The following is a 23,392-nucleotide window of genomic DNA, read 5'->3' on the forward strand; positions in this document are numbered from 1 at the left end:
GGTGATGGGGTGGGAGTTTGGAATACAGCTCAGTTCAAGGGTCCTGGGCTCAATCCCCAGTACAAAAAAAAAAAAAAAAAGGCAACCTCAAGGTGTGAGGTTCCTGGGAGTGGAGGGTCTGGGTGCTTCTTTTGTTTCCTTTGAAGGAGGAAGAAAGACCACAGGGGTACTTATAGTTGGCTGTGGGGTTCTTTTTTGCCTACTTGAGTTAGTGGCAAAAAGCCATTAAATGCTGTCTGCTGCATAGGCTGTTTTCCTTGCAAACACAAATATAAATTCCTTTGACACAGAGTTTTAAAGGCTGAGTAAATGTTTGACCTGCAGTAAACCCCCAGGATGGAGGTGTTTGCATGCTTACAAAATGCATGCTTGCACAGGACAAGGTAAGGGGTGATGGAAGGAAAAGTCAGATGGGGTCATTCACACAAGAGGGGGTCACGGAGTCAGGGACAGGAACATGTGGTGTGTGATTAGCACCAGCCGCAGAAGAGGCCTGCAGGAGCCAGCTGCTCCTGGTGGAAGGAAAGACCAGATCTGAGGAAGCACTTGCTGATCTCTGGTCAGGAGGGGTGGGAAGTTTTGAGGGTAGAGAGATGTAGAGCTATTTTGGAACATGGGGCTGAGGGAAAAGACTTGGGGGGAGAGACAGAAGAACCACTGTTCACAGACTGTGCTGTGGACAGGCCCAGAATCGCTTTGGGTGTTTTCTTTCTTTCTTTTTTTAAATTTTTTTTAATTTTAAAAATAAAAGAAGGAAAACATATTAACAAACAGACATTCATTTACAAAACAGCAATAAGAATGATACAAACAAAACAGAGTTACAGACAAAGTTGTAGGAAATTAACCATGGTTGTTGTATTACTTATTGACATCTTCAAAGTGGTTTCTCAGGAAAACAAATAGAGACATGTAAGATTGATCAAACAAGTAATCATTGACCGTTCCTTTCTGTAGAGCAATAGAAGACAGTAGTACAACTATGTTAGCTATCCTGTATATACATACATACATAATTTCCCCTTCTTTCCCTTCTCTTTTCCCACACCCCAGTTGCCCTTTACTTTTGAGCATTTTCCCTTCGGTTCACAATACCTGTCATACCTCCTAGTTTTTATTCACTCTTTCAGGTCTTACACTAGTGAGGCAATACGATGCTTACACATGGAGGTCTGATTTATTTCACTTATGAGCAGGGTCTCTAGTTGTGACCACTTACCTATAAAAGCCTGAAGTTTATCTTTCTTTATAGCTGAGTAATATTCCATCCCACAAAAGTAGCACAATTTTCTTATCCAGTCCTCGGTGGATGGACATTTGCGTTGCTTCCACAACTTAGCAATTACAAATTGCGCTGCTATGAACATGGGTGCACATATATCGCTGTGATATAATGTTTTCAGATCTTCTGGGAAAATACCCAGAAGGGGAATGGCTGGGTTGAATGGGACCTCGACCTAGTTTGCTGAGGAATCTCCAAACTGATTTCCACAGTGGTCTCACCAGTCTGCGTTCCCACCAGCAGTGGAGAAGAGTTCCTATTTCTCCACAGCCACACCGACATTCATTATTGGCTGATTTCTTAATGACAGCCATTCTTACTGGGATCGCTTTCAGTGTTTTCTGAGAGCCTCCTGCTCATGTCCTGTTTTCTTCTCCGTTGCTCTTGGTTGCCACACTGGACACTGGTGGTGACGTGATGGAAGAGTGGGGCTCAAAGTTGTCCAGATATATTTGGGTTACGGAAGTTCTGACGGCTCCCCCTTCTGGAAGAAGAGGAGAACAAAACCAAATGTGCCTCTGAGGACTCCAGAGTGGTGCTCACTAAGAAATGAACTTGGCCTTGGGTTGGTAGAGTAGAGCTCGCTTTCCTCTTTGATGAGAAGCAGGTTGTAGGATGGTGGCCTCTTGTACACCTCCTGGCATTGGACCCAGGACCTGCCAGTGAATTCCCTGCCACTTGTGGGGATGTGGCAATACAGGCGCCTGCCCAGGCTGGAGCTGGTGTCCCGGCGCTTTTTGAGGGTTGCATGGACTCTGCCTGTTGGGTGGGGGCGGGGACAGAGCAATGAAGGACACAGGCACATGTCAGCAAGTCTTCCATCCTCTCAGTCTGGGGACTTGGCAGACCAGCTCGAGTTTCCTGGCCTTGGGTTGTGAAGCAGGTCAGGCCAGCTGGCTTGGAAGAGCTCTGTGAAACTTGTGTCAGCCTGTATCTCGGAGTCTTGTTTGCTGTCAGGGAGGTGATACTGCTGCTGGCCAAGGCCCAGCAGTTCCTTTGGGGCGCATGTGGAGGCTCTGGACTTGGGTAAGATCTTTCAAGCCAGTAAAGGATGGGGGACAGGAAGGTGGGCTGGGGATGGAATGCAGGGTGGGTCTCACAGCCAGAGCTGGTCTCTGGGGCTTCAACTCATCATGGGCCATTGCAGGAAAGAATTCCTGCTGACCTGGAGGACAGACGGAGTGCTTCTCCTTCCCTCCTGCTGGGAAGTATTCTGTGTGAACCTCGGTCTCCCTGGTGCGGTGGGGGGGCCCTGCCATGTGGGATGCAAAACATGCTTTGAAAGGCATCTGCAACCCACTACACCCACAAAGCCTTCTTCTCTGGAAACAAATAAATGCTCCAAAGCTGAAGTTTATGCAAACCCATGAGAAGGCAGTCTTCCCGTCTCTTCCCATGACTGGCACTTCGACCCACTCCCCCCTCGCCAGCCTTAGGAGGGAGCGCCCAAGCTTTGCCTCTGCCCAGCCTTGCCTCTGAAGCTGGGGATCCATTGCCAGGGATGTTTTTGCACACTTGACCCTCACCGCTCAGGGCTTAAAGATCACTTGCACTTGGGGGTTCTCCTTTGGAGCAAAGAATCTTTTATTCCCCCAAAATCTTCTACTTCCTATAATGCTACCAGGAATGAAAATACCCAGGGCAATGAGAGTGAGGGGAGAGCATCCTCAGGGCAGTGTCTCTGGCACACCACGGTGAGCAGCGGCTCTGTCTTTTCTTCCCTGCAGCGTGAGCTCCCTACAGGCTGAGAGGGAATAAGAATGGCTGGTGTCTGCTGGATGTGCGTTGTGTGCCAGGCACTCTGCTCGATGTTTAGCATCTCACTGAACCCTTCAGGAAGCCATATTTAGGGTTTGGTTTCATAGAGGCCTGGAGAGACTGTCACACACACACAAAGGGTTAAGAAGCAAGGGAACAAGGACTCCACCCCATGCTCTTCTCTCTCCACCTTGGCAAACTCAGAAGCTGGAACTGGGGAGTTATGCATGTTCTGGGGAGGAGTCTCAGTGAGGGTGGAGCATCTATATTCAGGGAGAAGACGGCAGAGCTGGATTCTTCGGGAAGCCCCCTGGGGCTCTGAACCAAAGAACTCAGAATGCGCCACATCTCAGTGTGCCCATTCCCTTCTGTTCCCTTAACATCCTGGGTCAGCCCCAACCCTCCCCCAGCAGTCGTGGGTGGGATGGCTTTAAGTGTCTTCGCCCAGCATTCGCTCAGTGCTCGGCCCAGCTCTGGGGGCTGAGGATAGAGGAAAATGACATAGATGACTGCAAGACCTGTCGACAGGTGATTCAGTCCTGTAAGTGCCCAAGACGCAAAGGAGAGCTGGTGTATCGGACACTGCAGTGGCAGCCAGGTGGCCTCATGGCACCATTCCTGTATTTGGAAAGATCTCTTTGGAGGGGTTAACTTGGCAAGAACAGTATATGTTTGGAGTTATCTGCTGGGCCCTTGAGGAATGAGGTAGTGGTCCTACTATCATCTAAAGTGCTTAGACCTGTGGAGGGTTGGAGGCAGGCTCTGGTTAGTGAGTTCTAGGAGAAATGAAGACTAGAAACTTCTGTCTGAAAGCAGCTTCTTGCCAGCATAAGAATTATTTGACTAATCACTCTCTGCCTCCCCAAGCCCCCACCCCCATGACCTTAAGAGTCAGTCGCATAGTACAGTAGTGTGCATGGGACAGAGGTGAAATTCCAGGCAGTGCCGTGCCTGAGGCAGAGGCAGGATCTGGAGATGAATAGCAATAAAGGAAAAGGCTGTAATGCTAACTGTCTGGGCAACAGGTTTGCTACAGGTTTCTAACAAACCCTGTTTTCCTCATCCTTTCTGGAAGGTGAGTTTTGACGTGAACGGAGAAGGGAACTTAACTTAAATCCCATTACTGCCTGCGGGGTGCAGGGCTGCCCGTGGGCACAGCATTTCAGGGTGTGCCAAAGACTTACCCCAGAGACAAATCATATGTTAATGCAAGGTTTTAAAAAGTAATATAAAAATTAATTTTAAAACCCCACAATGAAAAAAATATCAAGATTTTAAATAAAGGCAGAATCAGCATTATTGACTGTTTTTTCCTTTTGCCTCAAGTTCTGATGTAGCTGAGCAATGCCATGTTATAGATACTGTCTTTACTTAAAATTTTGATCACTTATTTATTCATTGTATTTTTTTGCATTAATTTTGATTGTTTGGGAAGGATGGCATGGAGACATGATTTATCTTGGTGGCTGAGTTTTGAGGCTCACCCCTAAGTGTTATGCATGGCTTGTCTCGCCCTGGGCCTGCATTAATGGTGGTAAAGAGTAATCCAGGAGCCTCTGGGTGCGTAGGGGAAAGGCAGGTGCCAGGAAACATGCACTCTCGCAGAGTGTTATTAGGGCACAGAAAATGCTACCCCAACCTGTGGTGCTCTGACCTGCTGAGTGTTCGACTAAAGAAGCAGATACAGGGTCTTTGTGACCTTCTGCCCTGCTGCTCAACTCTCTTTCTTTCCTGAAGCGCAGGGAGGGGCTTTCTCTGAAGTTTTCCTCATTTGACTAAAGAAAGTTTCTCTGGAAGGAATGTGACTGTTGATATGCCCGGATCCTCTCCCTGGAATGGACATTAATCAGTGAGGATGGTGAAGAGATCGACAGCCACTCACCACAGCCAGAGCCCCGGAGACCTTTGTTCCAGGCTATCTTCAGCTCTCTGGGTCACTTTATCGCTCCTAAAATTCATTTACCCTTCCTCTTGTATTGGTTCCATCCCTTACTTTTTGCTCCCTTTGGAAGAGGGTTTTTAAATTTCAAACATCTGGCCCTTTGTATTAGTTCGCTTTCTGCTAAGTATAATAAAACTCCTGATTCTGAGTACTTTGAAAAGAAAAGAGGTTCATTTAGCTCACAGTTCTGGAGGTTCGAGGGCACAGTGCCAGCGTGGGCTCTGCTGTGCTGGGCAACCTCATGGCAGAAGTGTGTGCAAAGAGGGAGCCGGGGAGGGAGACAAGGAGCTACAGAGACAAGGGAGGAGCCAGGCTTGGGCTTTTATAGTAACTCTGGGGGCACTAACCACGGCCCCTGAGAACTATACTGATTCCTGCAGGGGGAGCGAGCGCCCTCCAAACCTAATGCTGTCCCACTAATCCCTCCTCTTAAGGGTTTTGTGAGCTCCCACTTTGTCACGCTACACACTAAGCCCCCAGCACATGAAACTCTGGGAGACTGACCCCACCATGCTCAAATCATGTGACTTTTTTTGAATTTCATACTTTACGTGACTTACGTGAATGGACCTGTTAATAACCATGCACCTCCTTTCTCTTGTTTATCTGTCTATTGTCAGTTTTTTTTCCTGCAGATTCAATTAGGGATCCTTCTGGGGGTGAAGCAGAAGTTCCAGTTATTTCTACAAGCCTTTGAGACCTGGAATCACCATCAACCAAAAAAAGGTCTCTCCAGATGCCTGCTAGTGCCCCTGGCTGGGGCACGTCCTGTTCACGCATCACCGCAGGCAGCAGCCCTGGGATCACAGGCTGTGGACCCATATGGTGGGCGCAGAGCCAAAGGGCCCCGTGATCTAAGGGGGAGGTATTTGGGGGCAGTGGGTTGATTTGATTTTGTCTCAATGGGAACTTTCTTTGGATCTCTTTTCCTGACTCCACTGCACATTTCAAAACAACATTCTTTTATGAACAAGCACCGGGACATCAAATACTTCCACACCCTATGCTAGAAGTGCTTCGGGCCATGTTGCTCTTTTTCTTTTAAAGAGTTCCATGTAAAATCAGATGTTAACTCTCTGAATAAACCCAAGTGGAAAGGTTTTTTTCTTCCCTTTTTAATAATACCAGTGACAATCAGAACAGGTGGGAAGAATATGTGCCCCTTACTGAACAGCCACGATAACTTAAAAGGGGAACACTAAGTTGCTACATATGTAACAAACAGTTCTTATTTATTGATGGTGAGAAAAAATGAATAACAAACTTCAAGGGAAACTATACAGGAAATATATTAGCAGGAAGAAAGATTTAGTTCTTCGAACAGGGCTATTTCTTTGGTGAATGGATTTGGTTTTGTATATTGGTCAACACCAGTGCTTTCTACTTTTTACATATTAAAACTTGTATTGGCCCCATTGTGTATTACAGCCTGTGTCTTAGTTACTTTTCTCTCATTGTTGAGACTAAATGCCTGATGCTTAAAGCTAAGGGAGAAAAAGCTTATTTATCTCACAGTTTGTAGAGGTTTCAGTCCATAATCAGCTGGCTCCAAGGCAGGGTGGCACATGGCAGTGGGGCAGTGGCTTATGGTCTGTTTATGGTGGTGAAGACAGCAAAAGCAACAAGAGCAAAAGGGGAGGAGAGAGAGAGAGACAGCAAACCTCTTTCCCTCCCTTATACTGTATACAGGCTACCTGCCCCAGGGTGGGTGTAGCACTCACACCCATAATCCCAGCATTGGACCATGAATCAATCATAAACTCTAGAAGCTTGCCCTAGGACTGCATGAGGCTTTGCAGGGGACATCTACACACAGACCATAACATTCCTCCCCTGGTCCCCCAAAGACCCATGCATATCCCTTTATGCAAAAGGCATTTTAGCCCATCTCTAAAAGTTGTCAGAGTCCTAACAGTTTCAGCACTGCTGAAAATTCCAAGTCCCAAGTCTCCTCCAAGATATAAGGCAAACTCTTAGCTGTGAGGCCCTGTACAAATGAAAAGTTAAATGATTCCAACATTCAATGGCACAAGATAAAAAGGTACAAATGCGGATACAAAGGAATGTGACCAAAACAAATCTAAAATCCCATAGGGCAAATATTAAGTCCTGTAGTTTCATATGCAGGATCTAATGCAACCTGTGGCAAGTTATGAGCTCCAAAATGCTGGGGTGGCTCCACCCTTATGGCACTTCCAGTGGTTATAGCTCCCATGGCTTCACTCTTGGGTTGGCTTTGCTCCCTCCTTGCAGGTTTCCTCAGATGATCCATGTTTCTTGCTTTTCTAAACTTCTGGGGTCTCCACTGTACCTTTGGCTTTTCCTTCACAGCTTCACACATTGCCCTCTCAGGAGCATACTGCCTGGCTTCTCAGGTCTTCTTTTGAAATCTGGATGGAAGCCTTTCTAACCCCCTAACTCTTGCATTCTGCATACACCTAAAACCAGTGCCATGTGGATGATGCCGAGGTTTGCTCCCAGCTAGAGTAGTAGCCAGGCTTTTCTCTCTTTTCTGTAGGGGTTGAGTGCCTGGATTGCTGAGCACTCTGAATCCAATTCTGAGGAACAAATTTTTTATGATGCCACCATTCTGGAACATGGTGCTCTGCAGCTTTCTCCTCAAAGCAAGTTTTTACCTTTGCAGTTTTGAGGCAGCAAAGGGTAGAGACTTGCTGTTCCTTGTGATGCCCTCAGACCATCTTTTATATTCTCCTATTCCTTCTCAGTAGTTGAGATCTCCTCAGCTCTGTCTTTGCAGTCCACAGCTGTAACTGGAACTTCCTTTCTGCCAGACTCACACATTTTCAATCATCCTGTTGAGCTCTGTGCTCTTGACTCACAACATCAGTCTGGTTAAAAGCCCCCAACAATAGCCATGCCACCACAACGTTTGACTGCCTTGAAATTTTTTCTATGAGATTAGTTAGTCCACCGCCCTTAATCTCAGTCTCAGGCAAAATCTCTGGACACAAGCAAAATGCAGACAAACTCTTTGCCAAGCCATAACATACATCGTCTGGAGTCCAGCAGCCAAAGCAGTCTTTCTTTCCAGCAGAAATCTCCCAAGGCTGGTCTTTACTGGCAGGATTTCTATCAGGTTTCTGGTCTTCTGACCTCTGACCAGAATCTCCCGTACAGAACAGCCTAAGGTGTTCCAGTGCTGCTCTTTCAGGCAACGTCTCTGAACCTTTCAAAACTCTTTCCACAAGCCATTCTCAAAGGCTCTTGAACTACATGGTCAGTATAGTCACAGCAATGGCCCCACTCCCGGTACCAAATTCTGGGGTGGAATTTTAGGGTTTGGGTTTGGATATCCCCTCAAAGCCTCATTTGGTCATGGGGGGGCAGGCCTTTTGAAGGTAGCTGAATCTAGAGTTTGTGATTGGTTCATTGTCCAGTGCTGGGGCTGGAGGTGTGAGTGCTACACCCGCGCTAGGGTGGGTGGCCTGCATACAATACAAGGGCAGGAAAAGAGGCTTGCTCTTCCCTTTTGCCACTTTGGCTCTTGTTGCCTTTGCTGTCTTTTGTGGCCTTGAAGTGCTGCCCCTCCACCATGCCAACCTGCCTTGGAGCCAACTGATTAGGGACTGAAACCTTCACAAACTGTGAGCTAAATAAATCTTTCCTTCCCTAATTTTGGGTGTTGGGTATTTTGTCCTAGCTAAGACAAAAAAGTAACCATGACAGCTGCCTAACCACAAACTAGACAGAAGGACCAGGACTTGGAGTTTAAGAGGTATACAATATTCCCTGAATCTTGACATTAGAGAATACTGGAGTGGGATGGGATTTTGGAGGTTGTCACGGTGCCCACCTTGACCATGTGTAGACTCTGCATTTTACTGTGAGGGAGGAAAATGAGAGTACAAAGGAGAAGGATTTAAGCTAGAATTACAAGGCTGGCTGATGGATTTTTTGGAGGAGGGCACTGGAGACTGAACCTAGTCCTTCCCAATGAGATACATTCCCAGGCATTTTTGAGATGAAGTCTTCTGGCTAAATTCCTAAGTTGCCCAGGCTGGGCTTAAGTTTGCAATCTTCCTGCCTCAGCCTTCTCTAGCGCTGCGATTGTAGGTGTGTGCTACCATGCTTGGCTGGATCATTTTTTAAAGCGATGTTTTATAGGGAGAACTACAGTTCTCATCTTTGTTTCTTTTATTTAGGTTTTCCTAAAGTACAATACTAAAGATTGGTGGTGTGAGTTGTTATTTACTAGTGTACACATGGCTTTGATAACCACTCTTAAAATACCCAAGAACATTCAAATACTTCCAAAAAGTGCCTCAGTCACGTTAGGGTGGCGACACATTTTCAAGCACTTGAACTTCACAAAGAGGGCTGCAAGGCGCCTTAACAAGACCTTAATCATTGCCAATGGCGATCCAACTGAACGTTAACATCTACCTACTGCTACAGGGCAAGGTACTGCAGGAAGAAGATCCTCTTGTCTGCAGCCCTGGGCCTGACAGCTCCAATGCAAAAATGTTTGCATTGGATGTTGTTGAGTCTGGAAAATTTCACACTAAGTAACTACATCTTGTTGCAATAACACATACTCTTCTCTTGGCAAAATAACAAGGACAGGAGGGAAAGCTGCATTCTTGGAGAATTCTCCCCTGCTCTGTGAGGTGGCTGTTGGCTTCCTCCAGGTGATTCAACACACTGGCTTCGAGCCCTTGGTCCTAGATAGTGTTTCCTTGATCCCTGAGTTTTCAGCCTTGTTCCCTTCCTAACTTTTGTTGTTGTGGTGATCATTATTTGTTTTGAGAACTTTTTTTTGAGACAAGTTCTCACTATGTAATAGAGGCTGGCCTTGAACTTGCTGTGTAACTCAAGCCTGCCTCTAACTTGTGATCACTCTGCCTCAGCCTCCCCAGTGCCAGGACTGCAGGTGTACGCTGCCGTGCCCAGCCAATTTACAACTTTCATTTCACAAATATTATGTATTTATGTTAGAATCAGAAAATACCAACATGGGGGTAAAGAAATAGAAACTACCCACAATCTTAAGTAGCCAGCTACTGACATTTTAGAATATATATCCTTTTGATATACATCTGCACACAGTCAAGTCTTTAACAACATATTGTGTAGACCGTTACAGTTCTTCTTTTATTGTTAGAGTGGGTTGACTGCTACAGCCTCAAGGGACCCCAAATCTCAGTATCTTAAAAAAGGCTACATTTCATGTCAGTCTGTGTTCTACCCACCTCACTTCTGGCACACATGCTCTCAGCACACTCACTCTCTCTAACATGACCTAACATGTCAGAAGGGAAAAGAGTTTCCACTGGATACATTTTCTGCCTTCTTTTTATCTAGGAATTATCACATTCAAGGTTTTACCAGGTTTCCATTGCAAGGCTGGGTCATCAACCTTCCAGGCAGCACCCATACCCATGGATGGCAGCCCCTGAACCCACACCATGTATTTCTTTTTGTTGCGATTGTTATGATTTTCTAGGTACTAAATTTTGTACCAGTCAGGATAGGCTAGGTACTGCTGTGATAACTAACAGTCCCCCAAACTCATTCAAACTATGTTCACTGAAGTTTAGCTGGGATCTATGGCACCTCTGTGCTTTCATAGGTTTTTTTGTTGTTGTTGTTAATTATCAGTACATGTTTGCAATATGCAATGAATACACTCATCCTGGGGAGGTGGTACATATACATATTGCATCTTAGTCCTTTTTATTTTGCTTTTCCCTCCTTTCTCTTTCCTCTCCTTCCATCCCTGAATCCCCTTCCTATCTGCAAAAGGTCTACCTCCCTGTTTCCTATCGTCTTGTGTTTTCATAATCGTGAAGGTAAATTTTATGTGCCAACTTGACTAAGCTAGGGGGAGGTCAGATTACACATTATTTCTGGGTGTTTCTATAAAGATGCTTCTGGATGAGATTAATATTTGATCATCCTCCCCAATGTGGGTGGGTGTGATAATTAATTTTAGGCATTGAATGGATTGGATTAAAAGTTATCTGACAAATGGTAAAGCATTATTTTTGGGTGCGTCTGTCCAGCAGTTTCCAAAGGAGACTGGCAAGCAAACTGATGGGGCACTGATTGGGGGAGATCAGGCCTCAATCAGACACCGTTCTGATGACTAAAACTCAGAAACTCTTGGACTAAGAGGTATGAATAATCAGAGGGAGCTTGGGGTGACCTCAGGATCTAGAAAGCAGAAACGGGAAAGTTTGAAAGAGATGGGCAAAAAGGGAGCACAGGAGTCAGTCTATTCATTTTGCTCAAATCTTCAGCTACTTTATGATCTGCATATACTTAAGGTAAATTTTAAGAAATCAAGATATAAATAAAAGAATGAATTGAGATTTCAGTTGCAGCCCTCTGCACAAAATACAGAATTTAGACTTTGAATTCACTGGAGTTGACTGCTCATTAAGTAAACAAATGAGACCACAACTGAAGGAGACTAATCCCAAGATAACCTAGATGTTAGACATGGAAGACAAAATCTTAATGCGGCTTTTATAACAATGCTGAATAACATAAAAAAAATACTTGTAATGAATGAATAGTAAATCAGAGAAATGAAACAAAAATTAGAACCTAGATAGAAAATGTCTAAAATTAAAAATGCATAGCAGATTAGGTGAAATTAAATATTTTACCAATAGAAATTATATAATCTAGGCTGGGTGTGGTGGTGTACCCCTGCAATCCCAGCATCAGGAGGCTGAGGCAGGAGGATCACTGTGAGTTTGAGACTAACCTGGGGTACAAAGTGAGTTCAAGGTCAGCATGAACTGCATAAGGAAACCTTGTCTCAAAAAAAAAAAAAAAAAAAAAAACTAATCTAAAGAGCACAGAGATGAAAAAGCATCTGCAATAGCTTTCTTCCTATTTTCCCAGTACAAGTCTGTTGCCTGACTTCTAAAGTTATGTTTGCTGTAGAATAATGGTGTATATTGTGACAATGGCCCTGGAAGCTTATTATTCTCTATGAAAATGAAAAATGGAAATGAAAGTATCATATTTTCATGGTGTGGTTAGTATTAGAGTCATCTCTTCCAATGTTTTCCTGTTAGCACTGAGGCGCAAGACCCAAGGAACCGGGTCCAGTTATGGGCATGCAGTCAGGAGCAGAACGAGTGAACCCCAGTCAGAGGACTCTGCTGTCCCGCTTCTTTTTATATAGTTTGAAGAGATATTTTTCTTCTGTTACCCAAGAATCTCATGTGAAGGACCCTTTTAACACCTAAAGAGCTTTAGGGTTTCAAAGAGGAAGCCTGTGAGGACAAATGTAATGTTTCTTTCTTTTTTATTTTTATTTATTTTTGTCTTTTTGAGACAGGGTCTTGCTGTGCAGTTCAGGCTGGCCTTGAGCTCACCTTGTAGCCCAGGCTGACCTTGAATTCACAACGATCCTCCTCTTTCAGCCTCCCAAGTGCTGGGATTACAGGCGTGCGCCACCATGCCGGGCCTTCTTTCTTTTTTTAAAAGATGTCATTTTTTAGAGCAGTTTTAGGTTCCCAGCACAACTGGTCAGAAAGCACAGAGTTCCCGTAAACTTCCTGCCCCCAGCTCCTCATAGCTTCCTCTACTGCAAAGATCCAGTGTGAGAATGACCTGTTTATTATTGGCAATAAACTGACATGTTGTTATCACAGCCAGTGTACATTAGTGTTCACTTAGTGGTAGCCCTGCATCCACCATTATAATATTGTAGTTTCTTTTTTTTTTTTTTTCTTTTGGTTTTTCTCCGGTACCGGGAACCGAACTCACGACCTTGCGCTTGCCAGGCAGGCGCTTTTGCCTCTGAGCTAAATCCCCAGCCCCATAATATTGTAGTTTCAGTGTTTTAAAAATCTATGCTGCACCTATTTGTCCCTTTTCACTCCAACTGACAACCACTCATCTCTTTGCTGTCCACATAGTTTTGCATTTTTCAGAAGATGATCTAGTTGGAAATATAGCATTTTTGGACTGGTTTCTTCACTTAGTAATGTGTATTTAAGGCTCTTTTATGTATTTTCATGGCTTGACAACTCGTGTCTTTATAGTGCTGACTAGTATCCCACTGTCTGGATGTACCACAGTCAATCACTCACTGGCTGAAGGATGTCCCTGTTGCTTCCAAGCACTGGCACTAATGAATAAAGCTGCTATGAATGCCTGTGTGCAGAGTTTTGCGTGGATGTAAGTTCTCAACTTCTTTGGGTAAACACCAAGGACTGTGGTTGCTGAATTGCGTGGTAAGACTATGTTTAATTTTGCAAGAAACTGTCCAACTGTCTTTCAAAGCGGTTGTTGCATGTTGCGTTCTCACCAGCAGCGAACAACAGTTCTGTTGCTCCACATTCTCACTGGCCTTGGGTGTGTCGGTGTTTTGGCTTCGGGATTTTGGCTGTTCTAATAGATGTATCGTAGCATCTCATTTTTTGTTTGTGGGTTTTTCTTTGTTGCTGGAACCCAGGGCCTTGCACATGCTAGTCACGTGCTCTCCCATTGTGCTGTACACCCAGGCTCCTTGTTGCTTTAATTTGCAATTCCCTGATGACACATGATTGTTGCGCATCTTTTCATATGCTTATTTGCCATCTGGATAGACTCTTTGGTGAGTGTCTGTTTGGGTCTTTTGCTCATTTTAAAATTAGGTTGTTCATCTTATTTTTGAGTTTTAACAGTTTTTTTTTTGTGTGTGTGTTTGTTTGATAATAATAGTGATATCTCTTTTGAAAATATGTTTTTCCTAGTCTCTGGCTTGTCTCATTCTCTTGACAATGTCTTTCACAGAGAAGTTTTTAATTTTAATGAAGTCCAGCTTATTTTTTCTTTCATGAATCACGGCCTTGGTGTTGTGCAGTTGGTTTTAATAACATAAACAATGACACTAACAAGACTGAACCAAAATAGGAAGTTAATTGCCATAAAAGCAATCATTTGGTATGAGCTCAAGCTCAATGGTGATGTTTTATTTGACATTTAAGGACTCTTCCATGCAAATCATTTCCATCGACATGTAATATGAAAACATGAATATTTACAATTATGTTGTGTACCGGTGGAGCGATCCGAGTGAAACATCTGCTTTAGAAACAGACCAAGCTGCATATGTCAGTCCTGCTTTGGAATGAACAGGAAGTAACCAAGCTAAGCTGATGCTCCTCATGTCTTGCTTGACTTAACTCCAGGTATCACTAACAGCGATGCTGCCCCTCCACAGGAAGGTGTTCCATGGAAGAATGCTTTCCTCTACTGTTCCTGATAGCAAACACCACTGCTGCTAATGACTGTACTTGGTAGACATTTTGAACATAAACATCTGCACTAGGAGTTGATATGCCAAAGCAAGAAATGACAATGACATTAATAAGACAACCACACTCTAAAAAGCAATGGCTGATCTCTGTGAGGGACAGCACCACAGCAAGGACTCAGTGTTGGTCCATGTTCTGGCTGGCTGAGCACTTGGCGTGGTAGCTAGGGCGAGCCTTGGAGAGGAGTCCGCCACATTGAGGCAGTGCATGGGCTCCATCCCTGCTCCCATGAGCGTTCTGTTCACAGGCTTGTAGAGTTACATATAAATAAGTACTGTGGCATCAGTCATCCCAGCTACTGAACTGCCGAGGGTCTACTTTGTGGTAGGCAATTTCTGGCGTGCACTAGCTCTAGACACAAAGATAGGTTCTCTTGTGCCTATTCCCCTGCTTGTGCCTCAGGCTTCTGCTGATTACTCTGCCCATCTGTTTCATACTCTGCCTCTGGACAGCGGCAGCAATCCATTTTCAGCTCACATCAACAAGTTAAGCTTGTTGATCCATACATCATGCCTCAGATTTTTTTTTTTCCTCCTTCTGCTGATATGTAGTTGTAGCAAACACTCTTCTTGTCCCATGAGATCAGACCTGTGGGTTAAGGAAGAGGCATTCAGGTGGCAGTGATGTTTGAGCCATCTGTTTGGGATCTTACCAGTATTCTGCATTGCTCTCTGGATCCGGCTCTTGGACCTGAGCCTGAACGTACCATTTCCATCATGCAATAGCTTGCTGTGGAGTGTGTTTATGCCCAGTAAACGCCTACTGGTGTGCACAACTTCACAGAAATTCCAGAGCAGGAGAAAGGACGCAGCGGGCACCTGAGGCAAGACACTATAAGGGTGATGTGAGTTGAAGTCTTCACAGATTTGGCCACCAAAGCCATAGCTAGAATCTGAACTGTGGCAGAGGGGACACGAGATGGGGCCTTAATATACAGCTCATCTGACTCAATTCTATTACCAAAACAGATTTAGATTCTCTACCTCTGACTCTCTTATAGATTTTGGAGGAAGCATGATGATCAGACTGGGAATGTGAAGCAAGAGACTGAGAAGAGTCTATCTGGAGCCATTGAGAAGCCATGTACATCCACTATACATTTCTGAAGGTAGTGATTTCATGTCAAATTTTCCTTGTTGTGACTTCTTACTTTTAAGGTTATCTTTCCTGTGTACATAACCCATTTTATCCCTTCCTGTATTCCTGTAAGACAATTTTGGCTCTTCAAGGTATACTCTTTGCAGTTCTTGTTGAATTTTTTGAAATTGAGAATTTGTTCTCAATTTACTGGGTATCACTGTATTTATCAGTGTATACCCAAAGACAGTTAGCGGGCTTCTGATATCAATGTCCAAGCTTACAATTTCTCACTATGAAGACACTAACAAAAGTTATGGAGAGACTGGTTATACAGCTTCCTTTAGTTCCCACATGGGCCTTCAGTGTAAGCTAGAATGTGTCTTGTTTCAAAGGTTAGTTGCTGAGTGCTTAGTTGTTGCTCAGTGCACCAATATCCCCACACCCCAGTCCTGCTGTCTTTTCCCTCTACCCTTCTAAACTATTACTGACACTCTTAGGTGCATCTTTCCATACATTTCTCTCGCTTGTACAATTATTTTTGATTGTGTGTCCTTGGTGTTGGTGAGCCCATTCTTCCTTGCTAGTAGAATGTTAATTGTATTTGCAATGCAGTATGCTTATCTCTGACAATGGGTCAACACTGGTTTGAGCCAATAGTGATAATCCTTTCCCCATGTTCCCTAGACTCCCTTGCAGCTAGGGTAGCCAGGTGACCCAGGTTTGGCCAATGAGATGTTAGTGGAATTTGGATGGGTGGGGCTTCTAGGAAAGTTTGCTGGCTGATTGAGTAGGGTCTTTGCTTTGGGTGATGTGGTAACCCTTCTTTCTGCATAGGATGCATACATGTGGCCTATGGGGGCTGCAAGCATCTTCTGGCCATTAAATGACAAACCAACTTTAAGAATGCTGGGACAGGAACATAAAAAGCATGAGTCCTTCAGGATCTTACTGCCTTGCTGTACCAATACTAGGAATTATCTTCAGACTACCAGTTATGGTAGAAAAATAAATTCCTGTTTGCTTAAACCACTGTTAGTGTAGATTACTGTTTCCTTGTACCCAGATGCATTTATAACAGATATAATTTACAGAAGTATATTATTATTATTATTATTATTGTTTGCCATGTATTGATATTTCAGTTAGAGGTGAATTACATTTATGACAGTAGCTCTATCAGATTGTATTGCCTAGTAATGTAACCATGTTAATCTCTGTAAGCACATTCTATGATGGTCACACAACAGGAAAGCACCTAACTGCGGGATTTCTCAGAGTGTGTCCCCATCATTAAGTGACCCATGATGGCATTTCTTTTACTTGACAGTATCTTGCTTTAGATCACAGTCTAAATGGAATAGTGAAAATCCCTTCAAGTTAATGGGTATAGCTGTAACATTATTTTAAAAATATTTTATTGATTGTCTTGAGTAAGTAATACTAGCATGTGGTATAAAACTCAAAATGTATAAATGGGAAATGCTGTACCAACTTTGGAAATCTGTTTGGTAGCTCCTCAGAAAGTTAAACACAGGGTTACCACATAACCCCAAAATTTAACTCCTACATATATATGCAAGAGTAATAAACACATAATACTTGTGCAGAACACTTGTACACAAATGTTCATATCAAGAAGATATGAACAAGAAGTAGAAAAGAGAACCCTAAATGTCCATTAACTAATTAATGTTTAAATGGATTGTGGTGTGTTCATATAATGCAATATTATTAAGTAACAGAAAAGAATGAAATACTGATGCACAGTGAACTAGGAACAAACTTTGAAGACACTGCTGTATACGATGTGAAAGAAGCCAGGCATGAAGCCCACATCTTATATGATTCCATTTATGTAAAATGTCCAGAATGGGCAGATCCATTAGAGACAGAAGCAGATTAGCGAATACCTGGGATGGGGGTTAGGGGCCTGGATGAAGAGAATGGCTGCTAACATACATGTGTTTTTTGGGGGGAGAATGTTGAAAATATTCTAAAATTAGATTTTGGTGGCGGTTAAAGAAGTCAGTGAATACACTTAAAAAATCACATCTTTTTAAGTGAATACACTTAAAAAAGCTCTACTTTTTAAGTGGATAAAATTTATGATATATATAATATAGCTCAGATATAATGGTGGAGACTACTATGAAGCAGACCTGACCAGGACTTAAACTAATCAATTGGCTTTTCATGTTCACTTGTGAATCTGTCCAAGGCCTAGGCTCCTCATCTGGAAAGGGCAGGCTCATAGTAAGTGAACCTCAGTGAGTCACTAATCCCTACTAAAGCCTGTAGTGGTGAATGAAGCCAGAAAGCCTCAAAGGATAAGACAAGATCACAGCCAAGGACACCTGGATCAGATCTCACCTAAAGCCTACAGCCTCAGGCATCTCATTCTTCAGTGGATTAACTTAATACCTTATTTAGAGAAGTCCTTGAGTAGTTCTGCCCCTTCTTGAGTACTCCCCTCCCTTCTTCTGATAACCAAATAAATATGGGCGACCCAGAGAAGGTCTTGGTCTTAGCCCTGATAAAAGCTTGAATTCTGTGAGAGGGCTTTGATCCTCTTGCAGCCCTGAAATCATGCTATTTGCCTCTTTTTATTTAGCTTTCACCGTACACTCATTCAGGAGATTGTGGACCTGATCAGCCTGCAAAACTAAGGGATATTATTGGCCCCATAATATAAAACACAGTTTTAAATACAGTACATTTCTCTTCTATTTCTTCACCTACCTACTCAGTTCTCTTTCCTGTGGCAGCTATGACTTACAACCTTTGGTATGCTTCCAAAGGTATTTGTGTTCAAGTCCATGCACATATGTATTTTAATATAATTTGTTGCACACTCCTCACGATACTCTTTACCTTACTTTTTCACTAACAAATACATTTTAAAGACAGAGAGGAGAAGGCTCTCTGAAGATGGAGGCAGATTGGAGGAAGAGGGGTAGAAAGCAGTGGAGGCCAAGGACTTACCAGCCCCACCAGACGCTAGGAGAGAGGCAGGGGACAGCCCATCTCTGCAGCATCAGAGGGAAGGACACTCTGACTTAGAACCACTAGCATCCAGAGCCGTGAAAGAATACAATTTTGTTCTTTTAAGACCCAAACCAAGCAGACACAGTGAATGCTGGTGACTATTCTGTATCAGTGCATTCTGGGTTGCATGTTTTAAACAGCTGCACACCATTCAGTCTCGTGACTTACACAACGATTTCCCCATTGAATTTGTAGTTTTCAATTTTTACTTTTTAAAAAAATTCTGAACTAACAATCTTGTTTCATATGTCATTTCTTTCTTTTGCAAATACATCTTCAGTGTGGATTATTACAAGTGGAATTGTTGACTAAAAGATGAGTGCATTTTAAATTTTAATAGAATTGAAAATTGGTCTCCATGTTGTTTGTAGGAAATGATTCCCGCTACCAATGCATGCACACAGCCCTTCAAATGCCATGTATTATAACATCTTAAACCTCATTAATTAGGTAGTTGGAAATTATATATCACTGTGGATTGATTTTTTTTTTAAATTATGAGAAAGTTTCTTTTTTGTGGGGAGCTTGGAATTAAATCCAGGACCTTTGTACTGACTGAGCTGTATCCTCAGTCTTTTTATTGAATGTCCAGCCTGGCTTTCATTTTGTAATCCTTCTGCCTCAGCTTCTCAGAATGCTGGGATTATAGGCATGTGCCACCACAGCCCAGCTTTTTTCCATATTTAATATCATCAATCTATATCAGCATATTTGATAATATTAATGTCATACACACTCCATTAAGTCATTTGAACTTTCTGTAACTGGGTTTTCATATCCTTTACCCATTATTCTGTGGGTTGTTGGTCTTTTTTCTTTAAGATCTCTTTATGCATTAAAGACATTAGCTTTGCCTCAATTTTAGCAAATATTTTTCCAGGTTTTTGTCTTTTGATTTTATGATTTTTTGTCATGAGGACATTTTCATTTTATAGTCAACTTTATTGCTACTTTCATAGATCCTTGACTTTGTAGACAATTACCACTTGATACTGTAATTTATTTTTACTTCTAGTGCTTTTATATTTAGTGTTCTAGTTTCCTTCTTTGCATGTAAATTTTATAAAATTTATTTTGAGTTGTGATATACTGATCCAATTTTTTTGTGATATACTGATCCAATGTTTTTTCAATGATTTTAGCACCATTACTGAGTAGTCCATTTCTCCTCACTACTTTGATGTCACCTCTGATGTGGCAACTTCCTGTACGAACCTGGGTCTGCTTCTAAATCTGAGCCACACTATTTGTGTTCCTGAAATAAACACCTCTTAATCATGATGGATTATATTTTTTCAATGTGATGCTCAAGTCTACTTGCTACTGTTTTACTTAGGACTTTTGATTCAATATTCATAACTGAGATTAGTAATATAAGGTTGTTTTCTTTTGCATATGTGTAGGCAGTGTTTATTTGGCTTACAAATCAATGACATATTTACTTCATTACAATTATGAAAATTTTCCTTCTTTTTATTTCTCTGGAACAGCTTGAATCACATTAAAACAATCTACTCTTTGAAGGTGTTCTGGGATCCCCGCCAAAGCCACCTGCTCCTGTTGCTTTTTGAGATTAGCTTGGTGATCATTTTATCTTGTATGGAAACTGATTTTTTTGTTTTGTTGTTTTAAATTTTGAGACAGGGTCTCACTAAATTGCTAAATTGCCCAGGCTGTGCTTGAACTTGTGATCTTCCTCCCTCAGCCTCCCAGAGTACTGGGATTATAGGTATGTACCACCAGCTCCAGTTTTGGTGGAAACCGATTTTTAAACTTTATCTCTCCCCTAAGTTCCATGTCACTTAGGTTTTTAAAGGTATTTGCACAGAATTGGAAGTTAGACACATACTATTTCAGAACATACTGTGATTCAGTAGTTAACCTCCCACTGTTGTGTTTTAATTTGTGTGTGTGTGTGTTCTCCTTAGATTTATTTGGACAGTTATTTCAAGAATTATCTTTTTAGCCATTAGTTCTACTATTTGGTTTTTAAATTTAGTTTCTGTTTTATCATTATTATTATTATTATTATTTTTGTCTTTTGGGGACAGGGTCTCCCTGTGCAGTTCAGGCTGGCCCTGAGCTCACTTTGTAGCCCAGGCTAGTCTCAAACTTGCAACGATCCTCCTGCCTCAGCCTCCTGAGTGCTGGGATTACAGGCGTGCACCACACACTCGGCTCTATTTTCTTTCCTCTATTTTCATTAGATTTATTTTTGTTTCCAGATTTTGAGATACATATTTAATTTAGTGTTACCCTTTGTTTTATTTGTGCATTTAATATAGGCAATTTCTCTCAATCTTTGCTTTAACTATATCTCAAAGATTCTGATTGTGGTGTTTTTGTAATCATTATGTTTAAAAGCAATTGTACCATTTCAATTTATATATCTCCTTTGACGGAAAAGTTTGTACTTTTTAAAATTTGCAGACACAGACCTTCTACCTTTTGTTTTATTGCACTCCAGTAAGACACTTATTTTTTCTTAATCCTTCAATGCCTCGTGTTCCACTTTTGGAATGCCCATAACAATGGAACATAAGGAAATGCATTCTCTTCAAATACCTTTCTTTGACGTTTTCTAGGTAACATATATGAATTTCATGGAAACATTTAAAAAATGTCAATCTTTGGTATAAATGGGTAATGGAATTTATTGTTTTCTTGGTGACCTCACATATGGCCAATTTCCATGAATGTTCCATGTATTTGAAAATAATTCTCTTTGATAAGAGGACTCAATATGTGGTGTGATCAGAAAATACAGTGAATGTTTAAATTTTTAAAAAGTGTATTAAATAGCGCACATCTGTAATCCCAGCACTTGGGAGGCTGAGGCAGGAGGATCGTTTCGAGTTCGAGGTCAGACTGGGCTACAAAGTGAGCTCAAGGCCAGGCTGAACTGCTTAGTGAGACCTTGCCTCAAAAAGACAAAAAAAAAAGTTCATTAAAGACTCACTGCCATTAATCTCTCTCAAAATACCTCCCCTTGGTTCCAACAGACTTATCCCATTGTTCTTGTCATTTTTTTTTTTTTTTTAGTACCAGAAATCAAACTCACCACCTTGAGCTTGCCAGGCAGGTGCTTCACATTGCTGAGCTATCTCCCACCCCTCTTGTCCCTTTCTGAAGCAGTTCTGGAAGACCTCTTTGTGAGTGTCCTCATTGCATTGTCATGGCTGCTGCAATATCCTAATTTGATTCAAAGCATTTAGTTTTTGTGGTCATTTTTACTCCAGGAAAGAGCCGGAAGTCACACAGTGCCCAATCAGGTGAAGAAGGCGCTGTAACATTTTTGTGAGCCCGTCTTGCCGTTGGATGGAACCTTGCAGCATTACTCAGTGTCATTTACATTGTACCTTATTAAAAAGACTCACAGAAGAGGACTTTCAGAACTGCTTCAGAGAATGGAAAGACTAGGACAAGCGCACTCAGGGCAAGGGGGAAGTATTTTGATGGGGACAGCAATGTGTCTTTTACCGTAATAAACTAGAAAAATATTTAAACACTCATTGTATTTTTTGATCACCGACGTGTATTTTTCTAAGATCGAACTTGGGATTGCATTGTGGATGTCGCCTTTCTTCTTCTTTGGCCTGTTTGTCCTTTCTTGGGTGGACAGTAGATCTTACAGTTCCCTCTTCAGGTGCTCCCCTGTGTTTCTCTTCTCCTCTACTTACTCTTTATGAAGACTGCTGCTCTGATCTTCTCCATGAATTATGGCCTTTAGTAGCATAAAGAGTTTTGTCTTATTAAGCAGTTCCCTTCCACCCATGAATTTCATTTTGTCAGCTCTCAAGTTTACAGTTCCTGCTTTCTTTATGTGCTTTTGCCTGGTACAGCATTGCTCACTGCGTTTTTGAAGTGTGCCTTACAGTATAAGGCCGAGTTTTGCCTTGTAAGCCAACCTGAAAATGTGTTCTCTCTTTTCATAAGTTTGTTAAGATCATATATATTTAGGGCTGCAAATTAAAGGTCTGGTCTTAGTTCTGTTCTGTTATTTTGTGTTATACTGACTGTGCATGCTATATTTATCTCATGTTCTTCACTCTGTAGCCTGTTTTCTTTGCCTCTTCCAGTTAAAAACAATTTTTCGTAATTGGAAAAATTTGTGATTTTGTTTCAGTAGCTCTCTTTTCACTAGTATATAGTGCTGACATTTTTCTTTACTTGGTCTTTTGTTATATAGTTTTTCTGCCTTAAGTGATAACTTTGAGCCACTTATCATGCTAAAAGCATACTCTACTCTCCCTTTTCTTTTTCCCTTGTCTTCTAATAATTAAAAGAAAAGACGGTTTGGTGGCTCATGCCTGTAATTCCAGTTCCTTGCGAGGCTGAGACAGGAGTATTGCAAGCTGGGGTCCAGCCTGGGCAACTCAAAGAGACCTGTCTCAAAACAAAATATAAAACGGGCTGAGGTATAGCTTAGTGGGACAGTGCCCCTGGATTATCATACCCACATACACGCACGCGCACATACACACACACACAAATTTATACTTTGTAAGAACATACAACTTCAGTCTTCTCTTCTACCCTCACCCCCACCTTCTGTTTGCTGAAACTCTATGGTTAAATATGGTCAGTCCTCCCCAACAGTCTTTCAACGCTTTTCTCATTCATCTTTTAACTTGGATGCAGGTTGTCTTCTACTAAATTCCTCAGAGCTGGGAGAGGTGGCGCACGCCTGTAATCCCAGCATTCAGGAGGCTGAGGCAGGAGGATCGTTGCGAGTTTGAGACCAGCCTGGGCTACAAAGTGAGCTCAAGGCCAACGTGAGCTGCATAGTGAGACCCTGTCTCAAAAAGACAAAAAAAAAAAAAAAAAAATCCTCAGAAAGGACTCATCAGTACAAAACTGCCCTGATTTTTTCATGTTTACAGTTTTCTATAAGAGCATGAAAAGATGGTAAGGTCTCTTAGTCATCAGGAAAGTTCGAGAGAGGCTGCTTCATACTCACAACTAACAAGAGTTACGGGGATGTACAGAAATCGGAACCAGAGG

The 23,392-nt window shown here is 42.4% G+C and overlaps 1 long non-coding RNA gene across 2 annotated transcripts; it reads left to right on the forward strand.

The window, feature by feature from the left end:
• Positions 1 to 1,836: 1,836 nt before the first annotated feature.
• On the forward strand, positions 1,837 to 23,108 carry LOC106148925. 2 transcript variants are annotated; one of them, XR_001234697.1, is made up of 4 exons: positions 1,837 to 2,308; positions 4,778 to 5,807; positions 15,264 to 15,371; positions 23,030 to 23,108. It is a non-coding gene; the product is annotated as an uncharacterized LOC106148925 (long non-coding RNA). The 2 variants fall into 2 exon arrangements; XR_001234696.1 differs by lacking the exon at positions 23,030 to 23,108 and adding an exon at positions 21,628 to 21,867.
• Positions 23,109 to 23,392: the final 284 nt, after the last annotated feature.

Source organism: Chinchilla lanigera, unplaced genomic scaffold (genome assembly GCF_000276665.1).
Source record: "Chinchilla lanigera isolate Chin_1 unplaced genomic scaffold, ChiLan1.0 scaffold00032, whole genome shotgun sequence".
Taxonomy (NCBI): Eukaryota; Metazoa; Chordata; class Mammalia; order Rodentia; family Chinchillidae; genus Chinchilla; species Chinchilla lanigera.